This window comes from Maylandia zebra, linkage group LG13 (genome assembly GCF_041146795.1).
Source record: "Maylandia zebra isolate NMK-2024a linkage group LG13, Mzebra_GT3a, whole genome shotgun sequence".
NCBI lineage: Eukaryota > Metazoa > Chordata > Actinopteri > Cichliformes > Cichlidae > Maylandia > Maylandia zebra.
The window spans coordinates 30,401,430-30,416,389 of NC_135179.1; positions in this window are offsets into that span (position 1 = coordinate 30,401,430).

Consider the following 14,960-nt stretch of genomic DNA (forward strand, 5'->3'; position numbering starts at 1 on the left):
CAGGGTGTGGTCAAAAAAATGTACCTTGCATTTTCATCTTTCAGCCTCAGTGTACAGCCACCTACTCGCGTATCAACCACCTCACCCCAAAACCCTTATCCTTGAAGTCCCCTGTCTCAATCTGAAGAGCACTAACGACAGGGGGCTGCAGAAGAGAATAGAGGCAAAAGAGACTGATGAAGAACCCTTTTGATATACTGCTGCAGGCAAAGGAAGAGAAAATTGATTGAACCTTGATGAGAATTATATCAAGGGGAGCATTCATTTGTAGTGATGGTCCTGCTGCATGCGCAGGGGAGTAAGGAGTCCTGTACATATGTATGATCTGTGCTAGACTGTGATTCAAAGTTAAAGGGAAGCACAAGGGAACAGCACATTTCCATGATTTTTTTTTTCTTTTAACCTTATTCTGACATGCCCTCTGATAATACTGGTTTAAGTCATGTAGGTATAAATAAGTAACGAGTACATACTGTAAAAAAAGAACGTAAAGCTTCCTCACTATGAATCGCCTTGTCTATCTTGCTGCAGAAAAATGTAGTTTGCAGTATTCCAAAGAAATTAAATATTCAAACTCTAAAAAAATATCTTTTTAAAAAGGTCCTTAGTCTCAGAGAAGAGTCTTCATGTCAGTGCAACTTTATTTATGTCACTCATGTTGCCCACTAAAATAGAATGATTGTCTGTGGTACAAGCCATTAGTAGGACCCAAGGGGCTCCAGGGTGTGTTGGTTGAATTGCATCGTGTTACTGTCCATTGGAAGTACAGAATATTCAGTTGGCAGCAGATAAAAAGCAATAAGCACTGGCTGTCTGAACAGTTGTTTCAAATCTTAGCAGCCAATGGACTGGCTGTTATCAGTATATATCAGTCCCATATATATTGCCAGTACCTAGCGTTTTGCTTATAGCAGGCTCAGTAGGCATGTTTTCAATGACTAGTAAATCACTTGAACAAATGATGGTTTTACAAATGACACCTTAAAACAGCAAAATCAAAAGTCACATTATTTTAAGGCTTTTAGATATTTAGTTCAAGAACATTCTCATTTTGTACACTCACTTTTACTGTATTTAACAAACAAACTGATTTGTTTGGTTATGTCACTAAAATTACTTGGTTAGAGTTAGGAAACAATCACAGTGATAACAGCTAATTATAATTATCAGTGATGCTAATGGCTAAGCAAAGCTAAACTTATAAGTAATCCCAATATCTGCTTTCTATTGTTAATATGCTATTGTTTAGCCAGGAGACAATCACTATTGTTCAGTCCTTTCCTTTGGCATATTAGCACAATAACATTATTTAACTTGCACATCATAGAAGTTATTATTATAGCGTTTATTATAGCATTAGCGTGTTATTTTTTGCCAGTATTTAACCAAAAAAGATCACAATCAAAACAAAGTTATTATAACTCATGTTGTATCGGTAAGTTATTAGGACATTCTATGGAACTTGTTTGCTGTATTGCTGGGGACACTAAATAATGTCACACTTTATGACACACTGTCTATACAAAATTAAAAACAACAACAACAAAAAACAAACAAACATCCAATTGTTGTACAGGCCCGAGTCACACAGGCCACATGTCATTCACGAGTCATTACAGGCCTAACATCCAGCCTGGAAGCCACCAATCAGCATGGAAAAAAATTGTATTCCCCAACCAGCTGCAAGCGGTTAGAAGCGGTTGCTGTAAAACAGTTAAAGTTCCAGTCACACAGGCCTAAAGACTAGTCAGTGATCCCCTGGTAACCTCCAGCAGTGAGGAGAAATGTGTCAAAAAAATGGATGGCTGAGTAAATCAACATTCTTCATGCTGTTATGTCATTTTGAGTAAGGTTAGTTACTGGTTGTTATTATTATTATTAGTAGTAGTAATAACATTCCAATGGAAAGCTACATTGTAGTACATCAATTTATAAGTTACATACCTACCGTTCAACAGTTGAAAGGGCAGAGAAAACTAAAGGGAAATGTTCTAAAATGAAAGGTTGGCTCATGTCTTTCAGACATGACAAAAAAGAAAATCAATTGGGTATTAATGGCTTATATCTTTGTTAAATACATCTGCAGTAGTAATATTGAACTTGGAGCCGAACATGTAGGAAATTTTATTAATGCTTAAAATTCAACATTATTTCCCAGCCGTCAAACAAACAAAGAGTAATTAATTTTACACTGGTTTCACAGCATGCATTTGATGCGAAGTTTGGCAGGTTGACAGAATCAAGACCATTCCATCAGACTGCTGGTGCTGGTGTGTGTATGCATGCATGTGAGCAAAAGAGGCAGGGTTGGGTATATATGCCATCTGGCAGTGGCACCTCACACCCAGCGCTACCCATCCCTGAGTGTCGGATCAGAACCGCCAGATCATGGATCCAGATCACTGCACACACCAAACACCAAAAATAAACACACATTACATATACCACTAATACACAGATGCTTTGAGAGAACATGCTAATTGCAGTCTGTGGTTGTCAATCAAACCTCCCCCATCCACCACCTTCATCTCATCGTTATCTTTTTTTCTATATAGCGTCTATTCTCCCTCAACCTGCCCTACAAAGCCCCCACCACCAATGACAGCTGAGATGAGTGTACTTGGAAATATTCATTTAGACTCCAGAAGACACTGAAGGTGCACAATAAAAACTATCCAAAGATGAAAATGTCAACTAAAGATGCAAGGTAGTGGTTAGAATAATTTCTTCATGGACAATGATTGTAGTTGGCCATGAGGCCCAAATCTTCTTGACAGTGCTTCTAAGGGATACACTGATGCTCCACATGTTAATGCTCTTACCTGTACATTGTTCAAGAAACACATATGGAAATCAGTGGTATTGCTTACCAAATAAAGTGAATACTCATATACAATATATATAAAATATCCCAAAATAACTTTGGGAATATATTAACCCTTTAAAGCTGGTCGGCATGGGCACGCTCTGTTTTGCATAGCTATTTTTTTGCATATGAAACCGGAGGAGTTGTACTTACATCTTATGCCATCAGCTTGTCCTAGGTCACGGCTTCCTTCCACATATAGCTTTGCAAAAATTGCATGAAAAGCACTTGCAGCAACAAAAACATAATATTCCAGAAACACGCTTTGCCGATCCGATCAGCTGTTCGTAACACTTCCTAATTAGAAATATATGTTAAAAAAAACAAAAATGATTTTAAATATTTTTGTAGTTTATTGCACTTTTTTGCAATTTATGTAATTACTTAGCACTTAATGCATACATATTATTAAAATTTACATTTAAAAAATGTATAGCAACTTGAAATGCTCCCACAAATGGCACTACAGCATGTAAAATATAATATAAGCTCTGGCGGACTTGGTTCTATAGTAGGTCTTAAAGGGTTAATAATACTGGATTGCATTTATATAGCGCTTTTCGAGACCCTCATAGCACTTTACAATTCCACTATTCATTCAGTCTCACATTCACACACTGGTGGAGGCAGCAACAGTTGTAGCCACAGCTGCCCTGCAGACTGACAGAAGCGAGGCTGCCATATGGTGATGGCCATCGGCCCCCTCTGGCCATCACCAGTAGGCGGTAGGTGAAGTGTCTTGCCCAAGGACACAACGACAGAGACGGTCCGAACCGGGGCTCAAACCGGCAACTTTCCGATTACAAGACGAGCTGCCAACTCTTGAGCCACGATTGCCCTTATTGTGTTGTAATTGAAGATTGTGGATATTTCTCCCATCAAGCAGCCAAAGGACAAGCCAAAATTTCAGTGCACACCTGTATTGATATCTGCACAAAATAGCTTCTATGTCATCTGACATCTCATCAATTCTGTATTGTCAGATAAAGACACATTTGACAGCCCATGATATATGAATGTATTTTGCAACTCCAATACCATAAACTTGACCTTATTACTTTTAGCCCAGGAATACACCAGGTGCATGTCTTTGACATCAAAGGTGCTTTTTAATTTGAAAAATGACCAGATTCTCTTTTCCCTTCTCTGTGCAGCTTGACGTGGTTTATATAAAAATTAGACTTACAAATTGTGGGTTTTAGATGTTCAGTCAAAGCCAGGAAAGTATTCGGCTTCAAATATCTTCAAATATCCAGAATTACTTGAAGTGAGAATAATATTATCAGTTGTTTTTCACTCATAGACAGTAACGCCCTGAATTTGCTAAGGTAAAAAGGAACTGGATAGAACCTAAAATCTCATTTTTCGGGTTTTTTTGTAATTCCCTTAAACAACTATGAACTGCTCCTAACATCCATGCATGCATACACACATAGAAATAGAGAACTGTTTTCCACAAGAACAGGTACTAAGCATCCAAAGACATCTAACCACAGTATTTCTGACTGCATGGATATGTTCAACTTGTGATCTCTCTGCTGTTACATTTCCAGTTTTTCCATTTTGCTAACTGTCTCATTCCAAGTTTCAAATGAAAGAGAAAAGGTTGGAATCTGCCCAGCTGATACTGGGCTAAATATGCAGTACACCCACAATACAGTAAATGAAATAAATTGTTTATTTCTGATTGTACAATTCTTCAATAGAACTTTATGAGATTCGTACATGCAGACAATTTAAGTATTTACAAAAGACTTTATCCACTGACCACAGAAAATAAGTGGTATCTTGCCAATTATAAGGGAGAAAGAAGGTCCTTTTATATGATATTTACATTAAGTTTTATATCATAGGTTTTTAAGTTGTTGCCTATAATTAGAAGTTACCCATTTCGTGATTTTAGTTTTATGTTTTAATTACCTAAATTTAAGTCTAATATAATTTAAATGTGCTTCTTGTGCACATATTAAATGAATATTTATTGAATAGATATTCTAAAAGAAAACCAACATTATTAAGGTGGTTGTCTTACCCTAAGTTGCCCGACTTGCATGGCTGTTTACAGAGTTTGATTGTAAAGGAGTATGCAGTGCCCTCCTGTCACGGTACAAGCTGAAAGAATCCTATTCTGATACTGTATAATTCTCCTGTGATCACAGTGTATACCTTATTAAAGTTCTCACTGAACACCGTCTCCACAGCAGCCTGCTGCTTAAGGCTTTCCCTCGCCAGTGCTCTGTAAACATTACACACATCAAGACATCAAGAAATTATCGTTGAGCACGGCAGCAGCAGTGAGATGCAGAATCAATTTGGGCTTCTTCAAAAGCTCCACTTGAAGCTGGTGGCGGGCGAGACTGAGTGGAGATGCTAATCGTCGAAAGGGTCTGGGTGTAATACCTTCCCTCCCATTCAGTGCGCCCGCCTCTGAAGCCGTCGTTCTTAATTATCACCGTAGGACATACATTACCAGACCAAACGCAAATGCCATCAAAATGACAATGGGCCCATGGTTAGCGTTATCGTTGGCTGTTAATTGATCTTATCATAATCACATTATCTAGTTCAAATAAGGTGCTTTAATAAGCAGCCCTGACCATTTAGGCCTGCATAAATATCCACCGAGGAGAAACGCTCATCACATTTTAAAAAGGGTGTATCTGTGCTGCACTGTTGCTGCTGTTTATTGCAAAGAGAAATGGATAAAAGAAGCTTTTAGAATTTTTTAGTGTAATCAACTTCTGCTATATTTAGGTTCTTTATGTTTGAGAGATGCATAAATTGTAAAGTGAAACCTCTCAGTGGGATAGGCTCCTGAGCCTATCACAAATGTTTTGCACTGTTTTCATATTCACAATAAAGACAGAAATGTAAATGAACCCAGCAACTGTTTTAGACACATGTCTGTAAGTCTGAGAAAGAATGAAGGTGTTTTCTACTGCTGAACTTGGCTTGAAGAGAAGACTCTTGAAAATACACTTGTGCATTCTTCTCACCTTTGGCTATCTGAATGCTGATTTTCTTTCTTTTTAAACCTTTCCTTCTATTTCTTATTAAATCCAGTATTATAAATTTGAAGAAATCTGCCCAGTATTTAGACCTCTGTCCACCTTTATCCTGTTTCAAAGCGTTCCACAGCTTTCAGATAGGACAGAAAAAACAAGTCCTTTAACACATTTTTGGAGTAATCACAATAAATAAATGAAATGACCAGTATTAATCTTTAGGCTGGGTTCACTTTATGATATTAAAATAAAGAAGAGAATAGTATGTAAAATTATGTGAAGACATATAGCTCTATAGTCTTGCCATATTGTGACGTTAAACTGACATTTAAATGCTAGAATATTCTTTCAGGCTGTCACTGACGTGTTTTCATCATTGGAACTACAAAGACTTTATTTGTCGCTCACTTTTTTCCTGCTGTAGTTTCTTTCCCACTTTCCTTTTTTATTTCAGACACGATTTCCTCCAGTGGTAGATAAGTCAGGTAACTGTATATGTTTGTCTCTTATACTCCAAATCGTCCCTTCTAAACAGACAAGGGAAAAATATTGAGAAAGTGGAAAGTGACTTTTTTTGTCTTCATTTTTAACGAATTGCCGTTTAATCCAACAAATGTGTGTGTGCTTTTCCAAAGTAGTGGAATTTAGGACTACACTGATTTTGTGAATTTAAAAGAATCCAAATATTTACATTTTGAACCATTCATTAAAATCCTTCAAAGTGAAACAAAACAAAAAAACACAGCAAACAGTTGCTTTAAGTATTTTGAGTATTTTGAAGTTTTGAGTGTGTGTTTTAGACAAAAATACATGTTAAAAAACATAAACAATAAAACAAAAAGTTGCAATAAAAACTATGCTTACAGCCTATAAAATTTACACAACCAGAAAAGTTTAATGCCGTACAACACAAATGCCATAATTTTAGAGTTCACTGATGAGATGTAAAAACTGAGCCATGAAGGCTAACAAAACATTCAGCGTCATAAAAAAAAATCAGATATGGCCTGTTGTTGCTGTTTTTTCTTTAATATAGAAATTTTGCATGTAATGTTTCTAAAACAGACGCAGATACTGACATTTAAAACCTTTAAAATCTTTCAAATCTACAATAAGAAACAACACTGTTCCTTAATTAAAGCTTAAGTAAAGTGAAGTACCAGAGGACTAAGAAAGAATATGTCTGTTTGGATTTGTACTCCACAAACTGTCCTGGAAATGAAGAATGTTCTCACTGCTCTCCGTATCAGGATTTTCAATGAATTCTTCAGAGACAGTATTAGGAACACAGACAGAAGTTAATAAAAGTCTAATCAAAATAACTTCCAAAGCTTTGGCTTCTTTCACTTTCTAAATGAGATCAAAGCCAGAGTCGAAACCATTTAAGAATTACTAAGATCTGGAAGACACAAACAAAAACAACAATAAGAAAGAGAAAATGTAATGAATGGCCAGACAACAAACAAATAAAATAATAGGAGAAGAAAAAATACAGCAAAGGGGAGGGGTGGAACAATCCACCAGGGACACTTTCCCTTTATTGTCTTGCTTCTTCTTTTATCTCCTGTATTTTTGTTTGTTTTGTTTATTTCTCCATTTGAGAGATTTGGTTTCTTATGTGTTGTCCAAAGGGGCAGGAGGGAGGGGGGAGGGAGGGGGGGTTGTAGCCTTCCAGGGGGCCGACTTATTATTATTGTTATGCCTGTGTGCGTGTGTCCTTGTTTGTGTAATTATATTCCCCGCATTTCCATAGAGGAAATAGGCTGAACTATAATTGGCTTGACAATGTGAGTAATTGTTGATTATTCTTTAGTTTGAATTATTCTACCGTCAGAATCTCCACAGTTTTTTCCCCCCCCTCATTCAGATTTGACTTAGGAAGGAATACATTTCCTTCTTTACTGTCTGTATGGCCAAACTCTAACTGGTATGTATTTGCTCTTTCTGAAAGGCTTCCTCTAGTCAAGGAATCTGTTTTTTTTTTCTTCTCCTTCTTTGTGGCACTCAAGTCTTTTCTTGTACTTTTGAACCGGTACCATTATGGCTTTTAGTTGCAGATCAAAGGTAGAATTACATCTCTTTTCATAAGTAGGAGCTGTTATTCAGACATTGCCTCAGCACCTTTCCTCGCCGCAGCGAGGCGTCCACTGCTGCAGCCTTTTCAGAGAGGTTGGCTGTACGAGGAGGGATGCTGGGTCAACACAAGAACAGAAATAGAGAGACATAGAGAGGGAGAAAAAAAGTCGGCGAAGAAATCAATGTCAAGCTCGGTCTTTCTTTTCACCTTACGCTCAGAGAAGGAGGGGCAGATAGGAGGGAGGACGAGGAGTGGTGGCACTGGAGGGACACCTTAGGTCAATAAAGAATCAATAAGAGTGGGTGAAACTACACGAAGAGGATAAAAGACTGTGGAGTAGGCCTTGGCTGCTGCGTATTGTATGGGAGGCTCTGGCACCGACAGACAAGGAAACAAGTCCAGGAGGTTACTCTGCAACACTTCACGGCCAAACCTTGCAGCGCCTAATTGCGCTAAACTGTTTTCTAACTCAGCAACTGAGAAAGAGAGGAAGGGATGTGAGGCATGCCACTGTTTGTCCACCTTTTTAATCACAAATGCAAATTGCACTTCCTAAGACACGCTTGCAACAGTTTGGGGTTTTTTCATTCTTCCAGTGCCATGATATGGTACATGTAAATGCACTTGTAGCGCTTACGTAGCGCTTTTCTACTCTACCCGAGCACTCACTATACATATATATACAGTGTTGGGGAGTAACGGAATACATGTACCGCCGTTACGTATTTAGAATACAAAATATGAGTAACTGTATTCCGTTACAGTTACCGTTTAAAAAGGTGGTATTCAGAATACAGTTACTTTGTTGAAATAAATGGATTACACTGCGGTACTTTCCTGTTTCATTTTGTCGCGGGTCAGGACTGTTTGGGTTTTGTTTGACAGCTACGTTCTTTCGTTCCAGGCGGCAGCGTTACGGTTGCCATGGTTACAGGGCAACGCTCTCTCTCTCTCTCTGCGACTGCGTGTTTCCTGGGTGAGAGAGCGCCTTTTCGTTGTTGTTGTTGTGCTAAGCTAACAGGCAGAATGCTACAAGCATAGCTCTAAAGAATGCAGCATCATGGGCAGTGTAGTCCGTGCTGCAGGGAGAATGCACTGCCATACACATTATGTGTCTGTGAGCGCGAGGAGGGAGAAAAAGGCGAGTGGAAAGGTACAAGTTGTCGTCGAGGAAAAACGGGAGCTGGAAGCATGTAAATATAATAATAACCACTGCAGCCAAGAAGAGTGCCTGACGAGCCCAGCTGTAAGTAAGCTATTAAGACTCGACTGTACACTGTGTTCGTGTTTTCCTCCGAAAACAATAAGTTCCGTTGGAGCAGTCTTTCAACGCCTCTCTCTGTCTCTCGCAAGAAAAATTGACCCACACAACAAAGTAAAGCTATTTTTCGGCTATGAGCCGACAGGGACCCCGCCGTATTAGTCAGAGGTCCCTTTACTACAGTTCGGAGTCGCGGACCTTCAGTAACAGTAATAAATCACACAGCAATAGTACATTCACGTTGTTGTAAAAAGCATGATAATATATTAAGTAATCCAAAGTATTCAGAATACGTTACTCTCATTGAGTAACGTAACGGAATACGTTACAGAATACATTTTGGGGCATGTATTCTGTATTCTGTAACGGAATACATTTTAAAAGTAACCTTCCCAACACTGTATGTATATATATATATATATATATATATATATATATATATATATATATATATATATATATATATATTTTTTTTTTTTTTTTTTTTTTTTTTTTTTAAATTTTTTAAAACAACACCACACACAAATGAACTCATCATCAATGAACTCAACAAAAACTCATCATACTAATTGTTTGTTATGCCTGAGAATTCACTGATGGAGCTAACAAATCAGCTTCTTCTCACTGCAAGCACTGAAAACATGCCCAAGTCATTCTTCATTAAAATTTCAGTGAATATGTTGTGACACCCCTGACATGTGGAAAATAACGAGGCGAAGGAAGAATGATAGAAAAACAGTCTTTGAAGTGTGGCGTTCCTACGCAAACACTTCTTTTCCTCCCAGTGAGGAATAAAGCCACCAATTAAGCAAATAAAGATATCAATTAAGTGGCGTAATTGAGATTGTGTAGATATATGAAAATGAATTTCCCAAAGGTGTCTTGGGTAATGAGTTCTACTGAGGTATTAAAGGTAGGCTTGTGTCATAGGCCCTGTGAAAAAGCAAGATACGGAAGGTTTTTATCTTTCTTCCCTTGTTGTTTATTCCATGGCTTTCTAAGCGACATTTGATCAAGAGTCAAACAAAGAAATGTTTTTACTTCTGCAGCATGAAAGAATGAAATAATAATGTCTTTGAAGCTGCCTGTGAAAACTGCATTGCCCAGTTAACATTCAAAGGTTGAAACCACGCCGTGTCATTAGTATAATGGGCGATACAGTTAAAACAGGATGACTGATGTGAAGAAAAAACAGGCCTCCGGTCAGGCTTCAAATCCTGCAGCACACCTGCATTTGTGACTCTCACTCTCTCTGGGTCAGAGGTCCTCGCGGTTAGAGTGGGCGTCTTAGCGAAGCAGGGGTTTCTTCACACAAAAACGCCTCGAGCAATATGGCCGTCAGAGCACGGGGGGCAACCGTTACATATCAATTACAAATGCAAGCTGAGCCTTTGTTAATGATGTCCTCACGTAGATTTCTCTTCAGATTAATTAATGCAGCTGCTTGTGCAGGAGGATGCCCCCATACATGCAGTGTCAAAGCCTTCACTCCCACACAAGCACGCAAGGAGAACCCATGTAGGAACAAGCACACATGCGCACAGACAACATACAAATACAGTTGCATGCCTACGTATTTTTATCACCATCAAGTTTTTCTTCAACCGTACAACAGGTCGAGACCTGCAGTGGCCGAGGATCCTGTTCCTGAGTCCCCGTGTGCCAGGAATACTAGTTCACACTGTAAGTACTAGTATTCATTAGACCAGATCCCGCTGTAAGACTGGATTTTCTAAATTTGGTTCCTGGCCTGAAGAAGTTTAACAACCCCTGCACCATTATGCTGGAGGAAAATGGATAATGAGGACAAGGTTGAGAGACGGAGCACAGAAAAAGAACCGAAATACACAAAAGACAGGGCTTTGCAAGCACGGAAATCTGGTGAATTGCATCCCCACCCCCCACCCACCCAACATAACAAACACAAAAGATGCACAGCTCTCCATCTCTCTGAGGACAGACTCAGTGTTCTGCATATTGAATGAAACAAGACCAGTCAGAGATCTATTTTCAGTGCAAAACACACACTTTTCTTTTTTCTTTCTTTTTTTTTACCCTGGCTGAGCAGAAGAAAGCACTGTGGTGGTAGCCTGTGCCACAATGTCAAGGAAAGAGTTGGTTTGGGGGGAAAAAAAATAACAGATGCTAAATGAAAGTGCCCAGTTATGCTGTTAAGTGCTTCACCTGTATGTGGGCTTTTAGGACTCTAGAAAATCATGAAATTTGTGATTAAGGTAGATGCCAAGGGAGGTATTCAGACCATGTATTCAGTCCAGTAAAACAGTATTTGCCCTTTTTCTCATTTCTTTGTTTTTTTCAATAAAGAACACTCCTTTTGTCATTGTAAATCTAAAACAAAATATATGTTACACTAAAATGTTGCAGATCATTAAGGAAGTTTTAATAGCAGGCAAAATGCTGGGTTTTTTTAAATGTATGATTTCATTTATTTAGGGGAAAAACCTACCTGGCCCTATGTGACAAAGTAATTGCCTCCTAAACCTAATAACTGGTTGTGCCATCCTCGGCAGTAATAACTGCAATCAAGCGTTTGCGATAACTGGCAATGAGTTTTTCACATCACTGTGGAGGAATTGCTCTTCTCTGCATCACTGTTTTATTTTAGCCACACAAGAGAATTTTTAAGCATGATCAGTCTGTTTGATGTCATACCAAAGCATCCCAATCTGACTTTGACTAGGCCACTCCAAAACCTTCATTGTGGGTTTTTTGAGACATTCAAAGGTGGACTTGCTTTTGTGTTTGTGCACTTAAACTACAGGGAATGAACGGATAGGCAGACATTCTGCCTCAAGATTTTCTGTTACAGACTAGAATTCATGGTTCCATCAATTCCAGCAAGTCGTTCGGGTCATGAAGCAGCGAAGCCATGCTGTTTCTGACTGTTTGCATGATGTTCTCTTTATGAAATGCTGTGTTAGTTTTACACCAGATGTAACAGGACTCAAACCTTTCAAAAGGTCAAACTTTTATCCTGTCAGTCCACAGGATGTGTTCCTCAAAGTCTTGGGGTTCATCAGGATGTTTTTTTCTGAGGCACGTCTACTGTTGCTCTGGGTTCTTTTGTGATGAGTCTCTGATGCACTCCCAGAGTCATTTTGGTAGTCTGGCCCAGCCACTCCTAGAAAGGTTCACAACTTTTCCATATTTTCTCTATTTGTGGATAATGGCTGTCATCAGAATTCACAGAAGACCCGACACCTTAGAAATGCTTTGTAACCCTTTCCAGACTGAAAGATGTCAATGACTTTGTTTCTTGGCTGTTCTTTAGTTGCATTAGTTCATGGCATGATGTGTTGCTGTTTGAGATTCTTTTAGCTTACTTCACTTTTGATTGAACAGGCAATTCATTATTTGGTGGTAATTACTTTTTCTGGTCTGGTCATTCAAGTAGCAGAGGGCATTGTTAATCAGGTTCACCTGCTTTGGTGTTAGTGAAATTAAAAAGTTCAGTAAAGGGGCAAATACGACACATCCCCCAAAACAGTAATGCACAGTGGAAGTCAGTGACAACAGGTTATTTCCTTCCTCATCTTTTCGGACTGTTTTTTTCACTAGTTTTACATTTTGCTAGTGTTAGTGTTACTATTGGTAGCATGAAGCAATACCTGGAGCCTACTGGTCTCCAGGATAACACATCAATACGTGACATTGCCAGAAGACAACTGCTCTAAGAGAGCTGGACAAGACTTTAGCAGGCCCATCAGTAGGACTGGTATCTGCTCCTTTGTGCATGAGGAACAGGATGAGCACTGCCACAGGTGGAAAGTAAATAACTAATCCATAGCTTACCGCAAAGGTTGATGGATTTGTAGGAGAGAAAAGAAACATTTTTAAGTGTAAAAGTGAAACTCTTCCATGAGATACAAAAGAGTGTGTAGAGAAGTTGCATGTAGCTATCGATCATCCATCAGTGGAAGCATTTTGAAATCTGAAAGCATTTTACTGTTAAGCTATCAGCTAAAACTAAAAACCTTGGATAGTGAGTTGCCTCCATAATCTGTACTGGTACATCGCACAGACACAGATAGCTGATATAGTGAAAATCAACTATAACTAATAAAACACTAGGCATTCACTGGAGGACACCTTAGGTCAATAAAGAATCGATAAGAGTGGGTGAAACTACATACTGAGGATAAAAGACTGTGGAGTAGGCCTTGGCTCTTGCATATTGTATGGGAGGCTCTGGCACCGTCAGAAAAGGAAACAAGTCCAGGGGGTTACTCTGCAACACTTCACGGCCAAACCTTGCAGTGACTAATTGTCCTAAGCTGTTTTCTAATCCACCAACTAGAGAGAGAGAGAGAGAGAGAGAGAGAGGGGGGATGTGAGGCATGCCGCTGTCTGTCCATCTTTTTAATCGCAAATGCAAACTGCACTTCCTCTTAAATGTGAAGACATGCTTGCAACAGTTTGGGGTTTTCTCATTTGAGTTCAGTGACTCAGACTGGCAAAAGTGAAATCAGGCAGACAGAGATTTGCTCTAGCTGCCCCTAATTTTAAGCCTTAACAAAACTCAGATAAATATGTAAAAAAAAATCTCTTATGAATGGCTTCAAATCAAAGTGAAGTTGGACATTTAAAGGACAGTTTTTATGGGTTGACTTTGTGAGTCCGTTTCAAGTGGCCACGAGATGAACTACAATTATTTGGCACTTCCGCATGGGCCTCATTTTCAACTCAGTCTGGTTATAAGCAGCCAGACCAATCGACCAATTAAGTTCATTATATGTTCCTTCACACAAGGACATAAAGGTGTGCCTTTATACACAACTGTGGTAACTGCATTCTCTATATCAAATCGAGAGTTTTAACTGGTTTATAGAATTATTAAGCTGTGCTTGTTGGGTCCAAGAATTTTGACTAAATTAAGACTAATTTCAAACATGTACACAAGTCAGGACAAGGTCATTGTTTGCAGAGGAACCCTTGAATGTGGTGCTGGACCCCAGTGCAGCTATTCTATACAAATGTAGGAATTTTGAAACTCCCCCAACTGTATGTGAGCAACTGTACAAAGAGCTCAAGTGATTTTCCCTGGATAAATAAATGCTCGGAGCTAACTGCATTAGTGACAACCAAGTGCTCAGTTTTCTACAAGTCATTCTTTGATATGGCTTTTAATAGTGTGGGAGTGAGAAATGGACAAGTAGCACCCCCAAATCATGAAAAGATCAGTTTGATCATATTACACACTGTGGATTCTGTTCCCAGTCAATGTGGACGATTGGCCGTCAAATGTCCTCTGGTTATGAAGTGGTCTCTGGGCAGCTCAGACTTTGGCAGAGAGGCTGGGCACAGCACAGCTCAGCACAGCTTGCCATAGTTGACCAGCAGCCCAGGCAGATGGCCAGCAACCAAACAGCCCTATTAGCATTTGGTCTGGATTAAATCAAATGCCCGGTGGAGAGCTATCTCTGGAATGGCCCTGGAAGAATCTGTAGGAGAACAGAGAGAAGAGCTGGTACTGGGAGTAAGACTGGGCGAGACCACAGTGTGGTTGGTGCTGGTTTGGAAATGGCTCAATAATTTAAAGTGTGATAGCACAAAAGGCTAAATTAGTCCTTATGAATTTTCTTTAACATTTTGAGTGTGCCATTAAGGCCAACATTTGTTAGAGTTTGAAATGCCTACCTTAGACATTTGCAGTCCTTTTAGACAATGTCATCTGTGAACTGAAACTTACCATCTTTTTTGAATATTATAAATATTTTAAAGGGAAATTTT